Here is a 10,477-nt window from a genome sequence, read left to right as displayed (position 1 = left end):
TCTGAACCACGTTCAGAAGGCTTTCTTACGACTTTGAACACTTCTTGCTAGTAATGAAATGTGTAGTAAATAGGTTGGCAAATTGGGACCAGCTTTTGATGGAGCCTGGCGCGAGGTTTCGGTACCAAGTTTGGACGACCCCCTAAACGTAGTGGAGAAGGCCACACACATGCAGAATTCGTCAGCCCTGGCTAGGTGCATTTGGGACTGGAAGGAATTCACATGATCGTTGGGGTCGAATGACCCGTCATACTTATCTAACGGGGACACCTTGAAGTCTTTTGGCATCGGAGTTGCTAGGGGCTTGGGAGATAGAGGAGATGACCGGTAAAGCAATGGAGGTGTAGTCTTCGTCGCCACCGAGCTCAATTCTTCCTTTTCCTTAGCTTTCTCTACTTGTTGGTTTGGCTTCGCTAGCGGACTGTTTCTGACTGAGGAGCGACGTGTCTTGCGACGTCGCCGCTGCTGCTTCTTCACCGGTTCAGCATTGGTGCTGCTAATTTCAGTCTGATCTGGTATCTCGGCATCACTATGGACTTTATCGCGAGGTGGATCCTGGTTCCTTCTTGCTGGGTTCTCTTGTTTGTGGAGTTCGCACCGGCTATCACGTGGGACAGAGGGGTCCTGCCTCGAGTTTGCACCTCGAACTCCGGGTTGGTTGTTATCTCCTCGCGAGCCATTATTTTCCTGTTGGGATTGCCGAGCCGAATTGGCCCTATTGAGCTGACTATCCCCGGGCCTATTTCTAAAATTTCCTTACGAGACTGGAGGCGTGTGCTAACCGTCTCTCCTCTCACGGGGCAAAACCTGACCCTTGGGAGGAACTAGCACCTGTGAGGTCCCCTCATCTCAATGGGGGGATCGGTTGATGTTTTGGCTAGTTCTAGGCCGATTCGGGTTCTGGCCCTAACGCAACCCTAGGTGTTAGGGTGGAATTGGCTACTGGTTCGACTATAGTGGTGGGAACTGCTGCTGATACTGGTGGTACAGATAGTATTGTTGATACTGTTGGAACTGTTGGACCTGCTGCATCTAGATCTGTATTGTCCGAACGCACTGAGCGAGGTCATGGAATTGGGAGTGCCCGATTCCAAGAGAGACCATAGATGGCTCGGAGAAAGTTACGCCCATTGGGAGAAGCAGGATGCTCACTTGCATAGTGCCCTGCGGTACAGACAGTGACGGGACCCCTGAAGCTGTAAGGGGAATAGTAAATTGGCCGATTCATACTGTGGGACCTTGGGGGAAGGTTGATTACTGCTCTTGCCCCTCGGTGACGTTCATCTCGATGCTTTTCCCAGTGTTGCTGGAAGAATCCATTGGGATAAATTGAAAGCTAAAACCGCAACTGAAATTGGGATGACCTTTCGATCGATTCCCACAAACGGCGCCAGTTGATGGAGCGCGATCTGGATACTCCTAGCTGGAAGATGATCCAAACTTCAGTTGCACGGCGAGCTGGACCAAGCTGCAAAATAATAGATCAGAGAACCCGGGGTGGCTAACTCGACGAGGTCGCTCCGATGTTTAAGTCAGTTCTATACTGTGGATGCGAGTTGAATACTTGAATGCTTGAATTCTAGTGAGTAAATAATTACACGTACCTTCGCCTTGGGGTTTGATGTCCTTATATAGTGGAGTAGTCGTTGACCTTACAAAAGAGCTCCGGGATCTCTGGGTTGTGCGGATAAAATCCATTCCGATTTTGAAGGAGAGCAATGTGTTAGTTGATAAGGTTTATCGTTTTCCTCCGATTCAGGCGGAGTTAGGATGGGTCTCGTCGTGATTCCGAGAAATTCGGGGTCTGTTGGGGAGGCCTTTGGAGTTGATCACGTGGTGTTTCGGCTCTTTATCTCCGAACTGGTACTTCGGTTCTTTAGTCCCGAACTGGATTGGGTGGCGAGGTCTCTCTACATCGAGGTGGTTTTTGGGCTGAGGTGACTGAATGCCCGAGCTCCGATTATTGCGGGCTGGGTTCCTTTGACTGAATTGTCACCTCTCGAGTAGATCGCATCCACGTAACCCCTTCTTACTAGATCGTGCCAAATCACCCTTCATCAAATACCATACTAACAGTTTAGTACTTGTAATAATACGTAGTAAAAGTTACATAATTCCAGCCTATTAAATTGATTTAAGTGCTGATAATTTAACCATTGACATGGGAAACAAGATATTAAGATTAAATTGACTTGAATTTTGAGTTCCAATTAGATAAATTAATGTAATATTTTATTAATTTATCTATAATGGTTAATAAATAAATATATAATTAGTTATAATAATTTATAACTATTCCATCGTTATAATATTTAGGGTGTTTGTTTAACTTTTGGTAGATTAAGAGCTGACATTTTTTGGGGGTGGGTATATGCCTACCAAGGGGGCATAGGGTAAGCCCATTAATTTGTTCCATAAAAAGTGGGGTAGCCCATTCCAAACCCCAATAAAGGCAAGATTCAATCCCGGATCTCCGTTACAACCAGCTAGATATATCTTACCAACAAGATTAATGCATTGTTGGTAAAGTTATTGCATGAATATCCATATATCTTGTATACAAATTGTATGTTGCTTGCACTGTGTTACTTTATACTTAAACTATTGAAGTAGGTGGTTCTTATATTTTATAATTATTCAAACCTCAAATTCAGTGTCACAAGTATGAGTCATTTCACTATGCATGTCAATATATTTCTTAAGCATATCTTAATACATTATCTTATAAGGGTGTTTTCAATACTCTTCATTATATATAATTCTATTTTACAAACCTGATAAATTCAAATTTCCTATCCATAATAATTCTACCTATTTAACACTGCAGCCATACACGGGAAATATCTCATCTTTTATCATCCACAGAATAGTGTTTTTGTGAGTCAGTATGGTGAATAGGAAATCCAAAATCGTAACTGATATGGTCATTTGGCATATCCCTCGAAATATGGAGGCATGAGATTAAACAAAATTCAATATCTAGTGAAGGGTTAAGCAATAGACTCACAAAAGGCATGATTATGGTTTATGTTTTTAGTGAAGGGTTAAGCAATAGACAAGTCCCGTAATACTAGCACAAGTAAACATTAATCAATGCAATGACTTTGTTGTTTATTAGCATAGCGAGGTTGAATTTGTGTTTCAGATAGGCTGCCTTGATCCATTTAACATAATACAAAGTGAACTGTAGCTATAAAGATACATTATTTTTTGTTTCTATGCATTAGCAGAGATCAATGCTAATACACGTGGCCCACTAACTGGAATTAGAGAGGCCTAGGCGTTGAATTATGAAGGGTTAGGGCTACCAACTATCAATTTTAGGTTGTTGTCTTTAAGGTATTAGATTGATGAATCGGGCTATGAACAAAAGGTCAAATCTACTGCTGTATTTGGTTTGAATCAGGCTACCAAACTCTCCACTTTTCCTTCCTTTTCTTTCAAACCAAATACAGACCAAGGGGTCCTTTAATAACAGTCAGATTTGAAATGATTGAAAAAAATTATTGCTCTTTCCTTTATTAAACCAAACACAGACTAAGGGCCCAAGTTGAAGTTGCGCAAATTATTATGGCTTTGAATATTTTACTATTTAATTGTTTATCATTATCGTTTTTAATGGTGAGTTAATTAGCAGAATTCATATAAGACTTAGTTTGGAAAGAGTACAAATACAAATATATAGTACAAATAGATATAAAATAATACAAAATACAAGGATTTGCATTCTACACATTTGTATTTCTGCTCCTTCCAAATTAAGCCTAAATGGTTTCACTATTCCAACACTCCCAAATCAGCCCATTGGTTCTCTTTCTTTTCCCTACACCCACATTCCCACTCTATGTTCTTGTTCTTTTCTCCCTTCTCTGAGCTATAAACCCCACCTCTATTCTCCACTCTGCCATCTAAACCAGCGTCGACGATGGTGCCTGTTGCAATGGTGTCATTGCAGATCGTATGGGCCCACCCCATTTGTCTTATTTATCTTCTTCTTCAATATCGGCCTGTTGCAATCACACCCATCGGAGTAATTTCCTATACTCCATTCCGTAGATTTTGGTCTGAATCCCTTCAAACAAATACTACACATTCATGAATTTACTTCTTTGCATCTTTCTAGTCAATACTTCCGTAAACACCACACATAGTGTTATTCAGTGATGGGATTTGACAGGGACAACCATCTCTTGCAGACCAGCTGCATTTATGAGACAGGTTCTAATGGAGGGTTGTATGAACAAGATGATGGTGATAATAAGAGGATCTAAAGAGACGAGGAGTTCTACAAACCAGTACTTGATTATCCCTTCTGAATTTTCGTGGACCTTTTAATTTGTATATAGAATCCATTAAAAATCTCTTATAGAGGTTTTCAAACAGCCGTTGCCGGCATTGGTGTGATCGACAGAATGGAGAATGGGGTGGGGTTAAAGAAGGGAAAGAGAAGACGAATGGAGTGGGGTTGATTCGGGACACGGGAGAAAAGTGTTTTTAACGTTTAACACCCAATATTAACTTACCGTTAAAAGCGAAAAAGATAAATACTGATGTATTTGCTTTTGATTAGCAGATGCGAGTTCGTCATTAAATGGTCCCTAATAAATATTCAATGTTAGACAAATAGCATAGATAAGAGACGTAAAAGACTCATGAATAATTAAATAGGCAGACAGATTAAAGAGGTGTTCATTATGCATACAGCTTTTGTACCAAACTTGATGATTATGGAAATTGCTAAAAGAGAAATATTTGCAGAACTCTAATTTTTGGAGATATAAACATAAACAGTCAGACTCCTTATTTTGGTCGAGCCTTGTTGATTGTAGAGAATTGTTGTTAAAGTGTTGTAAATCGATCATTTCGATCGAACGGGTGTCAGGTGGACATGTTTAATGATCCCAGCTGGATTGTTGAAGGGACTATAGCCTATACCTTGTAGTTGGCAATTACCATGTAACAAGGTCGCCATGATTATTAATCATGTGAACATGTCTTGGAATCTTTAATTGTTATAACGACCCCACTTCCATCAAGAATTTATTCATGGCAGATATACTTGTAATTCTGGGTAGAAGCTACTCTGTCATAATATTGAATCCTCCCAAACTTGTTGGAAGCTAAGGTTTAATATGCCTCGAATCAAAATGTTTATTTGGAGAGGTTGTTTGGGTGCACTCCCCTTGGGTACAGAATTGGCAAAAAGATTTATGCATGTTGAATCTTTTTGTAGATTTTGGGTCTGATTGGCGTGTCTTTTTGTGAAGATCTTTTGGTAGTTCTAACAGTCAAAAGATACTAAGTATGTTTGGTAAATGCACATCTTTTCATGCGAGAATCAAATGCAAAAGACGCGAAAAACTTCATTTGGGGCTTTCAGAAATCAGTTCAAAATAGGCTTTTCGCATCTTTTTGGTGTTTCATCTTTTGACGAATAGATCTTCCACACGCTAAACAGAAATAGATCATAAATCGATTCTTCCGACTTATAAACAACTGAAAGACCATGCAAAAAAACACACCAAACAGGCCTTTTGTTGAAAGAAGATTGAGACTGTGGAGCACTTGTTCTATCTAATTGCCATGCTGTACAACACATTTGGTTTGCTTCATTGGGGATTCGGATGGATGCTTGTAGAAATCACTCGATCACATTTTGGCTGAACGAATGGTGGAGGCGGTTGCTTCTGTCTTTCTTAGAGGAGTGGTTACAATGTGGTTTATTAGGAAGAGTCGAAATAAAGCCATCTTCGAAGGCAGCAAGTTCTCCCTCAAGTTATTATTTCTGTAAGTGCTCACATTGCAAATACTGATGGAGCCTGGAATTTTGAAGGGGCAGCGGTGGGTATTGCCATCCGTGATCAATGTGGGGATTTTACTGTGGCTACATCTCCATTTATTCAGGCCTCTTCTCCTTTGGAAGCTGAGGTTCAGGCGGTTTGGGAGGAATTGTCACTTTCTGAGTCTATGGCCATGAATCGGATACAAATTGAAAGTGATGCTAAGAAGGTTATTGATCTCCTATCTTCAGATTTGGAGCCACGTTTGGAACATTTGCACATTGATTCAAGATTGTAAGCAGCTCCTCGCTCGATTTACAGTTGTTTAAGTTTCTTTACACACCTTGTTCTTGTAATGGATTAGCCCACGGACTAGCTCAATTTGTCATTCGGAATAAGAAATCCATGACTTGGTCTTCAGTTCCTGAGTTTATCAGGTCATTGGCGTTTGATGACATGTAATCTTGACGATCTAGTTGAATGAATTTGCCTTTGGGCTTAAAAAAAAAAATGCAAAACTGCATTTCTTTTTACTGTTTTTTGTCATTATGAGGCTTTATTTATGGTTATGGGGCTCTGTTTGTATGCATTGCAAATCTGGATCAAATATAAACTTTGCACCTAACTCAGATTTATATATACTTCTGTTCTTATTATGATTTGTAGTTTTACCTGATGTTGGTTTTTATTAACATTGACAATGTAAATTAACTTTGAGTCCAAACCCTGAAGTAAAAATTAAAAAAAAATTAAGGAATTCATTTTTTCTGATATTACAGCTCAGTTTAGAGGGAATATAAATACAAATATTTACAATATAGATACGTACAAAACAATACAAAATACAAAGTTTTGCACTTTTTACTCCTTTCAAACTGAGCCTACAGTAGTGGGATGATGGGATCGATGGGTTTGTAATGGTTAGTTGGGATTTGGGACTGAAAGAGCGGAGACAAAGTAGACTGCACGTGAGACATAATGGCCACACCACATATGCCCGCAGTTGCATAAGTTTGACCACATGCCTCCTCTAATCCTCTTTAGAGTAATGCTAAGAGACCATCCAACTACCAGCTCATTGGCTTAAAAGAGCACCTTTGTTTGGACTTTTAGAGGGAGAAAATAAAACAAACATTTTTTTCTGGTAGAAAACAAACAATTTTATAAGAATAATGTCTTGAAGTTTTGGAAAATTAAAATCTGATTTTGAATTCGATACTCCATATAATCGAATTGAATTCGAATATCCTATTTATATCGAATAGTTAATTTGATTTAAATTCGGATATGATATGATTTGATTTGATAAATATCTGAATTCAATCGATTATTTAATTCTTATATATAATATATATAAAATGTTTTATATATAATAATTAAGTTATATAAATAATTTATATATTTATATACTTTATATCAATAAAATATTTATTTTATATATTTATTAATTATCTAAAATAATTAATTAATCAAATTCGAATTGAATTGAATATTCGAATATTTAATCAGATTCGAATTTGGATATTAATTTACAATATCTGCCGCATACCGAATCGAATTCAGATATCAGATTTTCTAATCTGATTCGAATTCGGATATTGCCTGATCCGATTCGAATTTGATCCGTTTACACCCCTACCAAAACTCTTCGTGAATTTTGATAAATACCACCTGATCGACCAAAAAATCCCTTTTTTGGTTTCAAATCCTAATTTTAACATTTTTTTTGCAAATAAAAAAATAAAGAGTGAAAATAAAATATATAAATTAAATATAAAATAATACATATATTACATATAGCATATATTTAACATTATTTATTGATACATGCATATACATGTATAAATTTAGCATGCTGACATGTTACGGTCTGACCCATTCGATCTAGGTTGTCGAACTAGTGACATGTGACCCAAAAGCAAAAAGGGTTTGGCCTTTCAAACAGTTTTTTAAACATTGCTTTTATGATACTAGTCAATTGGTTATTCTAGGCCAATTGGGCTGATAAGTGTATTGGTTTTCCTATTAAGGGCCCATTTTAGAGAGATGGAGCTTTGACTGAACTGCTTTTTGAAGAATATACTAAAAGAAGCTTCATCGCAAAACCCTTTAGCTTAACAACAACAAATATGGGCTTTCTAAAATTTTCACCAAATTACTTTAAAGAAGTGCCTGTTTGGCAAGTCTTTTCCAGAAGATCTATTACAAGATCTAATAGTCAAAAACAGGGTGAGCTTTTGCAAATAATCTTGGAAGACAAAAGGCTGTTTGGTTGAAATATTTTTCATAGATCTCAAGAAATACCATAAAAGCTAGAAGACTGTTTGATAATGTGATCAAAATATGTGCGTTATGTATGTATGAATATCTTGCGTGTGGGCCAAAAAACCTTTCATTTAATACGTGGAACCCACATATATTTTCTAAGGTGGGCCCCGCATACCATTGGTGGACATGTATGTGGGTCTCACATGCATTTTACAAGGTTGGCCCGACATACCATAGGTGGGCATGCATGTGAAGCCTACATACATTTTTTAAGATGGGCCCCATATACCATTGGTGGACATGTATGTGGGGTCCATGTGTGGACATGTATGTGGGCCCCACCTTGTATATTTTAATATATTATTATATTATATAAATAATATAATATATTATTTTATAAATATAATTCTAATCGAATCGGATATCTGATAATATATTCGAAATCAAATTCAAATCATAGTTTTGAAAATTCGACAGATCCCTATCGGATTCGAATATTTTCTTAACGGGTCGGAGTAGGTATGCCCTTACTGAATCCGATCCGATCCGTTTGCAGCCCTACTTGGATAGAATCCTACCTGCACCTAGGTTTGGGGGTTATGGGTAAGGGTGCAACTTGGGTCGGGTTGGCTCAAATCCAACCCGAATCTTTTCGAGATGGGTTGGGTTGGGTTGATGCTCGGGTTAGGGTTAGGGTTGAAATGAATGAACCCGACTTTACTTCGGGTTGGGTTAGGGTTGACCCCTTCGGCAACCCGACCCAACCCAAATGGCCAAACCCGACTCTATAGTACATGTCATATATAAACATATGTTATATATGATATATCATACATTGATTTGTTTAGTTGCATGATAGTTGTATAACCCCCATTACACACTATCATGTCTTTCTTTCAAGATAATCACTTCACTTAATCCCAATCATAACAACTAAAACCTTAATAACATATTTTTATGTTTTTTGAATATTTTATTCTTTATTTCCTCTCTACTTTTTGCCACCCAAAACTTGCAGCCCATAAAAGATCTATCATAAATTATAACTCATAATAAATTACAGTCATTTCAAATACTTGATTTTTTTTTTATTTTGTACTAAAAGAACTAATAAAACCAAGGTTCAAAGTATCAGAAACGCAAGGTATATCGGAAAGACAATTTTAAAAGACGTATCAGGATACGCATAGATACGGACGAAAAATTAAGATATGTTAGGAAATTCAAATATATCCTAAAAAATATATTACTAACAACAATTACAAGTTTTAAATGATTGTAAATAAAATATTTAAATGTGAAAATCCATATTTCCAATCATTTAATTGTAAATAATTACAATTAATAAGTGTTGAAAAATGATGGAATAAATAAAATATGAGGAAACAAAAAAACTAAAATATGAATGTGCATACACCAATTTTCAAATAACCAATATAAATGTTATGCGTGTACATCAATTTATATTAATGTTTGTTAATATATGAATTTTAATAATTAATTCTAGCATTTATTAATAAATATATATTAAGAAAATAGAAATTTTACTTAAAAATAATAATGCATACGACCACAACAAACAAAAGGGCGTGGCCTAGTGGTTACTTATGGTTGTTAAAACTTAGCGACAAAGTTCAAATCTTGTCATTGTTTAAAATATGTAGTTTTTATATTAATAAAATGAAATTAATGAGACATGATCATTAATTAGTGGAATTAATAAGAGAACTAGTGGGAACCCGTGCGATGCACGGGTTTTGTTAATCAAGAATGAAACAATCAAGACTTATAAGCAAATTAAAAGAATCAAAATAATGGTCCGATCAAATTGACAAAAAAATAAAATAAACTATAATAAGCATGTCCAAAACAAAGCCAATTGCATAGCTTATGGAAATAATCATAAACAATATAAATCATTGAAAAGAAATACTGATAATTAATTAATAAAATATGGTTCATTAATAAATACATTATTAAAAATACTGTTAATTAATAAGTTACTGTAAATTAAAAATATAATTAAATACTATTATTTATTAAAAATACTGTAACTATTTTTCATACTATTTTTTAATAAATATTGTATTTATTAAAATACTATTAATTATTAAAAATATTGTTAATTATTAAGTAAATTATTTTAATAAACCCTGTTTATTAATAATGTTCTTGAGAATACTACTAATTAATAGCTAAAGTTACTAAAATACTATATTATTAATACCATTTTTGAATAGGTACTATTAATTAATACATACAGTGTTAAAATTACTGTTAATTAATAAATACTGTAACTATTAAAATATTGTATTTATTGAAAATACGGTTAATTAATACTATTCATTATTAACAATATTGTAGTTTTTGGTTATTTTCTTTGCTAAAACTAATTTATGACAATTTTTTGGTAATTAAATGCAATTTTC

This window comes from Nelumbo nucifera, chromosome 1 (assembly GCF_055504915.1).
Source record: "Nelumbo nucifera cultivar China Antique chromosome 1, China Antique-T2T, whole genome shotgun sequence".
NCBI classification, from domain to species: Eukaryota; Viridiplantae; Streptophyta; class Magnoliopsida; order Proteales; family Nelumbonaceae; genus Nelumbo; species Nelumbo nucifera.
Note: the sequence above shows the minus strand (reverse complement) of the source record.